This window comes from Heliconius melpomene, chromosome 3 (assembly GCF_056956725.1).
Source record: "Heliconius melpomene rosina isolate 202511_hmr_F chromosome 3, ASM5695672v1, whole genome shotgun sequence".
Taxonomy (NCBI): domain Eukaryota; kingdom Metazoa; phylum Arthropoda; class Insecta; order Lepidoptera; family Nymphalidae; genus Heliconius; species Heliconius melpomene.
Window position 1 is genome coordinate 9,221,283 of NC_140391.1, and position 6,975 is coordinate 9,228,257.

The window sequence follows — 6,975 nt, forward strand, 5'->3', positions numbered from 1 at the left end:
AAAATATAAAAAAGTTCTTACTATATTTTTATCAAGATATGTACGTTTCAAATGAAATATGACCTAATTATTAATAATTTACTTATATAAAAATTAAAGATTTATAAAAACATACAAGTCGTACATATATTATATACAAAATTAATTTAAATATAAATTTAAATTTAAATAAGAGTTAATTATTAGACAATGCAATACCAATGAAGATATTTATACATATTACTTGCTGCCTCTTTATATATAAAAAAAATATTTGGAAACGTAATACTTAATATCAGTTCTTTAAAACAATTAATAGGAATATCACACGTTTCGTTATTCTCAACATTAAATAATAATGTTATTTTTAAAAGCTTGTACTTAATCAATGGAAGTCCTTGAATAACATAGCATTATCAACTGGTGATATATCTGACACATCTGGTAGTGTGGGCGGAGGGTGATCATGTGGTTTACAAGCAAACGCCGTTGTGCCAACACTGCTGGCGGATGCCCTACAGCCTTTGAGTCTTCGTGAGCAATACCAGGACACACGCCCATCGGCGTTCTGCTTCTGATAGCTATAAGTAAATCCAGCAAGAAATAGCAACGGATGTTTTCCCCCACGCTTCGTCCATATGAATGTACCTGTGAAATCGAAGTTATTAATTCCATCAATATTTAATATATTTTTATTAATATTGTCTTATTATCCGTTTTCATATGTAATTTTTAATTTAAGAGAGACAAATAGGTATGCAATAAAACTGATATTTGATTGTTTATTATTTTATTTAACATGAAAAGAAAAATGTAGAAAATGGTTATAAACTTATATTTGAAATTCATTTCTTACATCATTAATGCCTACGCCTGCAAACTTAAGTTTTATAAACTATAAACATTTCCCGTAGACCTACAATTATAAAATTTGAAAAGATGTGAGAACTTACATGAATCCGAAAAATGGAAATTTATTATTCTTTATTATTACATTACAGACAAAAACCAATAACAAAAATTTAGTGCATAGTACAAACTTAAGTTTTTTAACATTTATAAATTGCACATCCCGTTAAAGTAGAATCTTGAAATTAGTAGGGAACCATCGTTTGGAAATTCCGATTTTTGAAATTTATACTCTGGTTTATTAAATGAATATATAATGAAACATATTATTAATGAATATATAAATATATATAACATATATTTAACTTTTTTAAACTCTTTTAATTTTTAACATACATATAAGTAACAGATTAACACTAACACATTTCGATAATTCGTGGATCCTAACTAAAATTGTACAAGCAGACTTAATGTAGCGACACTATTTTTTATTTATTTTTTATGGTACAATCTGACCAATTTGTTGTTCTCTCTAAGAAATTTTGGTTTTTTATGACAGTGTGTTCCGAAATGATTAACAACCTCATATTTCTCATTGGTAAGCAATTTTGCTTTACAACGCTGCGAGGTTCCAGGCTTTACCATAGTGCACCTCCAGTACATAAGATCGTTCCTTAATACATTTAAGCTATAAGAATAGCCATTGAAAACCAGTAGTCTCCCGCCTCTCTGAGATGACGTAAATGTAACTGAAATAAAAATAAATAAACAGTTTATTAAACAAATTATTAATAGAATCCACTAGTGACTGCAGCCTCCTTTTAGGTATGTCATTGTCTGTACCAGGAGACTCCGCTCTTCCATTAGCATAAAAAATATAACGATGAAATAATTTCAAAGTTAGTAATGTATAAATGAAAAAAAAAGTAAAAAAAAAATTAAGTTAAACGGTTTTATATTGCAGATAAATAAAATCGTGGGGCATGTCCACTTTAAATGAATTTTGGATGACCTTCGGATTAATTGTATCATATTCATTGAATAATGAAATGATAACTTTAAGATAATCTACGGACGTGCCCCACGATTTTATTTATCTGCAATATAAAACCGTTTAACTTAAAAAATTTTTTTACTTTTTTATTTTTGTATAGTGCACTGAATTCTACTTGACAAGCCCTTTCATTTGGTACCCATATTGATGGGATTGAAAAAAACTAAGTTGTCCGCCATCTTGTAGCGGCGGCCATCTTGGATTCACAATAATATAGAATATGGATAATTGCATTGTCACCAGAATCAAAGGCGTATATCAAATTTCAGATCAATCGGTTAACGGGAAGAGGGTTAAATTTCAATTACTAAATTTGACCCAAACAAACAAACACAAGGGTGAGCTAAATAAAACCGTTTAAAAATCACTGGGCTTTAAAATTGAAATAGGAAGTTTTAAGTTACAACATCAAATCTTTCAATATATTTATATTTTCATATACTATAATTTGCATTACATAAATCCTATCAAAAAATAATACAAAGATTTTATTTCAAAATTCTTTAGGTTTACCGGAAGTAGGCTTTTAATTTTGAAACCCTTATTGTGTCGAAATACGCGTTTAGCAAACTATATAAACGGCCATATCTTTTTTTAAGTAAATGTAGAAACACATTTTTAGGAAATCATGGGGCCGTAGATCGGTGGTATATAAACATGGTTTGAACTTCAACTAGATGTCTCCAAGCGTTTCTGAGATAAAGGCTATTGACAGACAGACGGACGGACAAAGTGACAAGTGTAAGTGAGGGTTCCTTTTTTTCTTAAAAGGTACCGAAGCCTAAAACTGTACTAAGCATAAAAATAATAACTGTTTCAGTGTAAATATAACTAATATTAATATGTAATTATAATATATTTCTTATACAATTCTTTTAACTTCACATTGTATATAATAAACCTACTGTTAGTACATATATATTACACACCGTTCCCCATTATCCGTAAAATTTTCGATCATTGTATGTCGAGTGGCGGATCTCAGCGCAGCGTAACACAACGAACTTACTTACTAAGACCTCGATTTATAAAATATTTTATTCTTTATCGTTCCCTATTACTACAATTAATAAATTCTAATTAATTGGTCGTTCTGTGTACGAAATTTTGGTTTTTCATGACAGTGGGATCCGATATCATCAACGACCTCGTAGTGCTCATTGGTAAGCAATTTGGCTGTACAGCGCTGAGATGTTCCCGGCTTCACCATAGTGCACCTCCAGTGCATAAGGTCGTGTTTCAATTTCTGTACACTATACGAGTAGCCCTTGAAAACTAGTAGTCTGCCGCCTCTTTGTGAAGAGGCAAATGAAACTGAAACATTTGCAGAGTTAGCAATATGGTTAAATAAAATATCCCTTGGTTTTTACCGTTTATTATATAAAAATTGGAACATGAGGTTTCGAAAAAGAAACGGCGTATCAAGTCTTTCAATATCTATATATCTTCATATAATATACAATGTTTTACATTAATTTTAAAATAGAAAAAACCTAGCATCATGTAGTATACTCCTAGCGGGATAGAAAGGGAGATCGGAGCACCAAGCGCTACGGTTTCTGCGTCTCTTTTTCCCCTCCTACATGTTCCATCATGCTCTTCATACATGTCTTCCGAGGGACTCCTCATGCTTTTTACCTTTTTACCTTGCTTTTTACCTCCAGTATCTTTGATACTGTGTGTTACGAAGATCACCCGGGTTCTCTCGGTTCAACATCGCTTACCGCTCATTTTTCTTTAGTAAATATTTCTGACACTCTGTCATCATTCATAAGTCAACTGAGCACGTTCTTAACTTCATTCTCACTTGATCTGATATTCTATCTTTACTGCAGATTTGATCAGCTTTGCTGACTCAGCATATCCTACGTAGAAATCGCATTATCATTGCATTCATCTTTCTCTTCATCGTGCTAAGTTTTCCGTTTTTTCAATACAGCACTATTAAGCCTGCTACCGGCAGCACGCCAATAACATGATTAATGGTGCGACTTTCCACTTCCATCTCTACTAAGCATACTTCTCAGATAGACCATTCCAGAATCTTGGTCTTTCTTACATTCAGTATTAGAACGTTATTTTCACACCCCTTCTTCATAGGAACAAATAAAAAGAAAAAAAAAATAAAATGACTTGGTTGTGAAATAATTAGAAATTGTTCAATAATAAAAAAAAATATTTTATTTCATTTTGGCATAAGTTCCGTTTCGAAGAAGAATCAGCTTGGGCGGTGGGTGATTATGCACAGGTAACGGCTCCGCTAGTCCTCTGCCCGGCTTTATATATAAATATACTCCACAACCCGCTGTACATCTATACCGCAATGCAGACCTCAGTTGTTTTTCAGCTCCATAGGTATATCCTTTATAAACTTGAAATCTTTTGCCGGTTACCATGGTTATTTCTTTTATACTATTTGCTTTTTCTAAACAGAAAATAAAATAAAAAAAATAAATTAAATCGGCTTTATAGGCAGGGAACCTAATGTTAAGACACTCCGTTCCCCAGTTTCCGCCGCGCTTTGCCTGGACACCAGCAACAGAAAAGGACATGTAAATTTAAATTCTCTCATCTCGTCGAGTGGGGATCGAACCCACAACCAGTCGATTTCACACTTCATGCTGCTGCGCGACGACTGGCCTCTAAATTTTAAACTGAAATGTAAAGCAAAGCTGTTCGATTGATGATCCTGGGAATTAAGTTTTTATTAACTTCACTCACTAATTGGAATGAAGTATTTTTATTTTCTGTCTCTGGTAAAAAAACAAAGAAGGAGAAGTTTGTCTGCTTAAAATGCAATGTTTCGAAAATATGGAGAAAAGTGGAGAACAAGCTGCTAGCTAGGTTCTCTTTGTCTATTTGAATATAATACACAGGATACAGTATGAAAAACATGTCCTTGTCATTTAACATACAATGTTTTGGTCTAAAAAATGCAAAATAGGATAGAAAAAACAAACAAACTATAAATTTATGTATATAGATATTTATTTTCTTTAGATATATTTACACATCTATATCTTAAACTAAAATCACACTATGACATTGGTACAATTATTACGAAATATTGAACACTAAATATAAGATAAAATATATTCATCTCTCTGGTAACGAGGCAAAGCGCGGCGTTAAGTGTCAATATCGCCACTCAACAAACAATGCCTTGAAAGTTCGGCCTACCCTGCTATGTGCGGGATCACAATTCGCAGACGTACATTGCTACTATATGACAATTGCTATACATCCGACATAAAGCAAGGTAGTTGGGTATTTAATGTTAAAATACACTATTCTCAGTTTCATTCGGATTCACGACTTAATGTGATTAATGTGTTGAGCGGCGGAACTTAACGCCGCGTTTTTCTTGCCAGAGCGGTGAAATGGAAGTGTAAAACATGACGCTGCCCCACTGTTCCACAAAGATCTGCGTCTTATAACTAGATCATCATCATCTCATTATCTGATAAAATCATAAAAGGGTCCGTGTCTGTACTTGGAAGATATTTAAAAAAAAGTTATTGGGAACCTTTATTAACCTAATAGAACCCAAAACAATGATTTTTTAAATTTTTTGTCTGTCTGTGCGTTTGTTATCGCCAATCTGAGAATCGACTTAACCGATTTAGATGCGGTTTTCACTATTGGATTCTGTTAAGCTTCCGAAAACATTTATTTATTTTATTACAATCGGTTTATAAATAAAAAAATGATGTCAATTTAAAGTATTTAGTTCGACAAATTAGCAAAATTGCCGTAACAGTTATTTTATACAATTGTTTTACTGAATTGACTGAATCTTTAGTTTTCAATTTTTTTATTAATATTTCTATTTCAAGCGGGCGTAGCCCCGCACGGGCCCACTACTCCTTAATAAATTCTGTAAACTAAACTCTTACATATTTGCCGTTAGCTAACCGCTTGTAGTTCTGTTTCTTGTGAGTATGTTCGCCTCCCATTTTCGTTACTTCTCCGTCATGAGAGACAACTAAGAAAGCTTTACAGTCTGATGTGTTTGTGCATCTCATACGTTGGCCTGCTTTAGTTTTGAATCCGAAGCAATACGTATATCCCTTGCACATTAAAAATGTTCTTCCGTTTAGCAGATTAATCACTTTATATTCAGCTGCCAAGACAAAAAAATAATAATTTTATTAACTGACTATTGGGAAAAACATTTTTTATTATTATATAATATATACTAATAAAATATGGGAGTTTAATATAATTACATATATGAAACTATAGTAACAAAATAGGGCATACAGAAAAACTAAAGTAAGACAGAAATCTTAATGAAAATTAAAATAAAATATATACCGAAAGTTTTTAAGTCACATTTATTACTAACGTAAAAATTGAGAAATCATTTAATCCAACCCTTGTGTACATACATTTATTTATAATAATAATTTTCTAATAATAATTAAATCTTTTCTTAATATAAAATTGAACAACTATTATTAAAACTGAATAAATAAAACATAAAACATAATATAGAGAAATTAAAAATATTATGCAACTACTTATATGTCTACAAGTACTGCGGATTGTAATTAATGTTTAAATGACATTAAAATGGAACGAATTCAAATTCAGATTAATTATAGTGAGATGTTGAATTCATGTATCTGAGTAAATATTTAAAAAATCTAATTAAAAATTAAATCATCTTGTCGCAATATCCCGCACACAGTAGGGTAGTCAGAGGGAACCTAGTGTTAACACAATCCGTTCTCCACTTCCCGCCGAATTTTGGAGGCATTACGTGATGAGTGGCGGAACTCAACGCCGCTCTTTGTCTCTGTCTTTGCCCACAAACGGTCACAACATTCACAAACGGTTTTACGATTAATTCTAGAAATTAATAAATTTGTATATTATTTCGAAACATTAAAACATTAATGTTTCATTAAATTAGGTTATCCCATGATGTAACTTTATTCATTATTTAATAAGGCCGCGCTTTATCTTGCCAGGTCAAGTGAATGAACATAATTCATCCCTTTGAAGGATCGCAGAACCAGCACTACTAACCAATATTTACCAATGCACCACGAGGGCCTCAAGTAGATTAATCATTAATTAATTTTGGA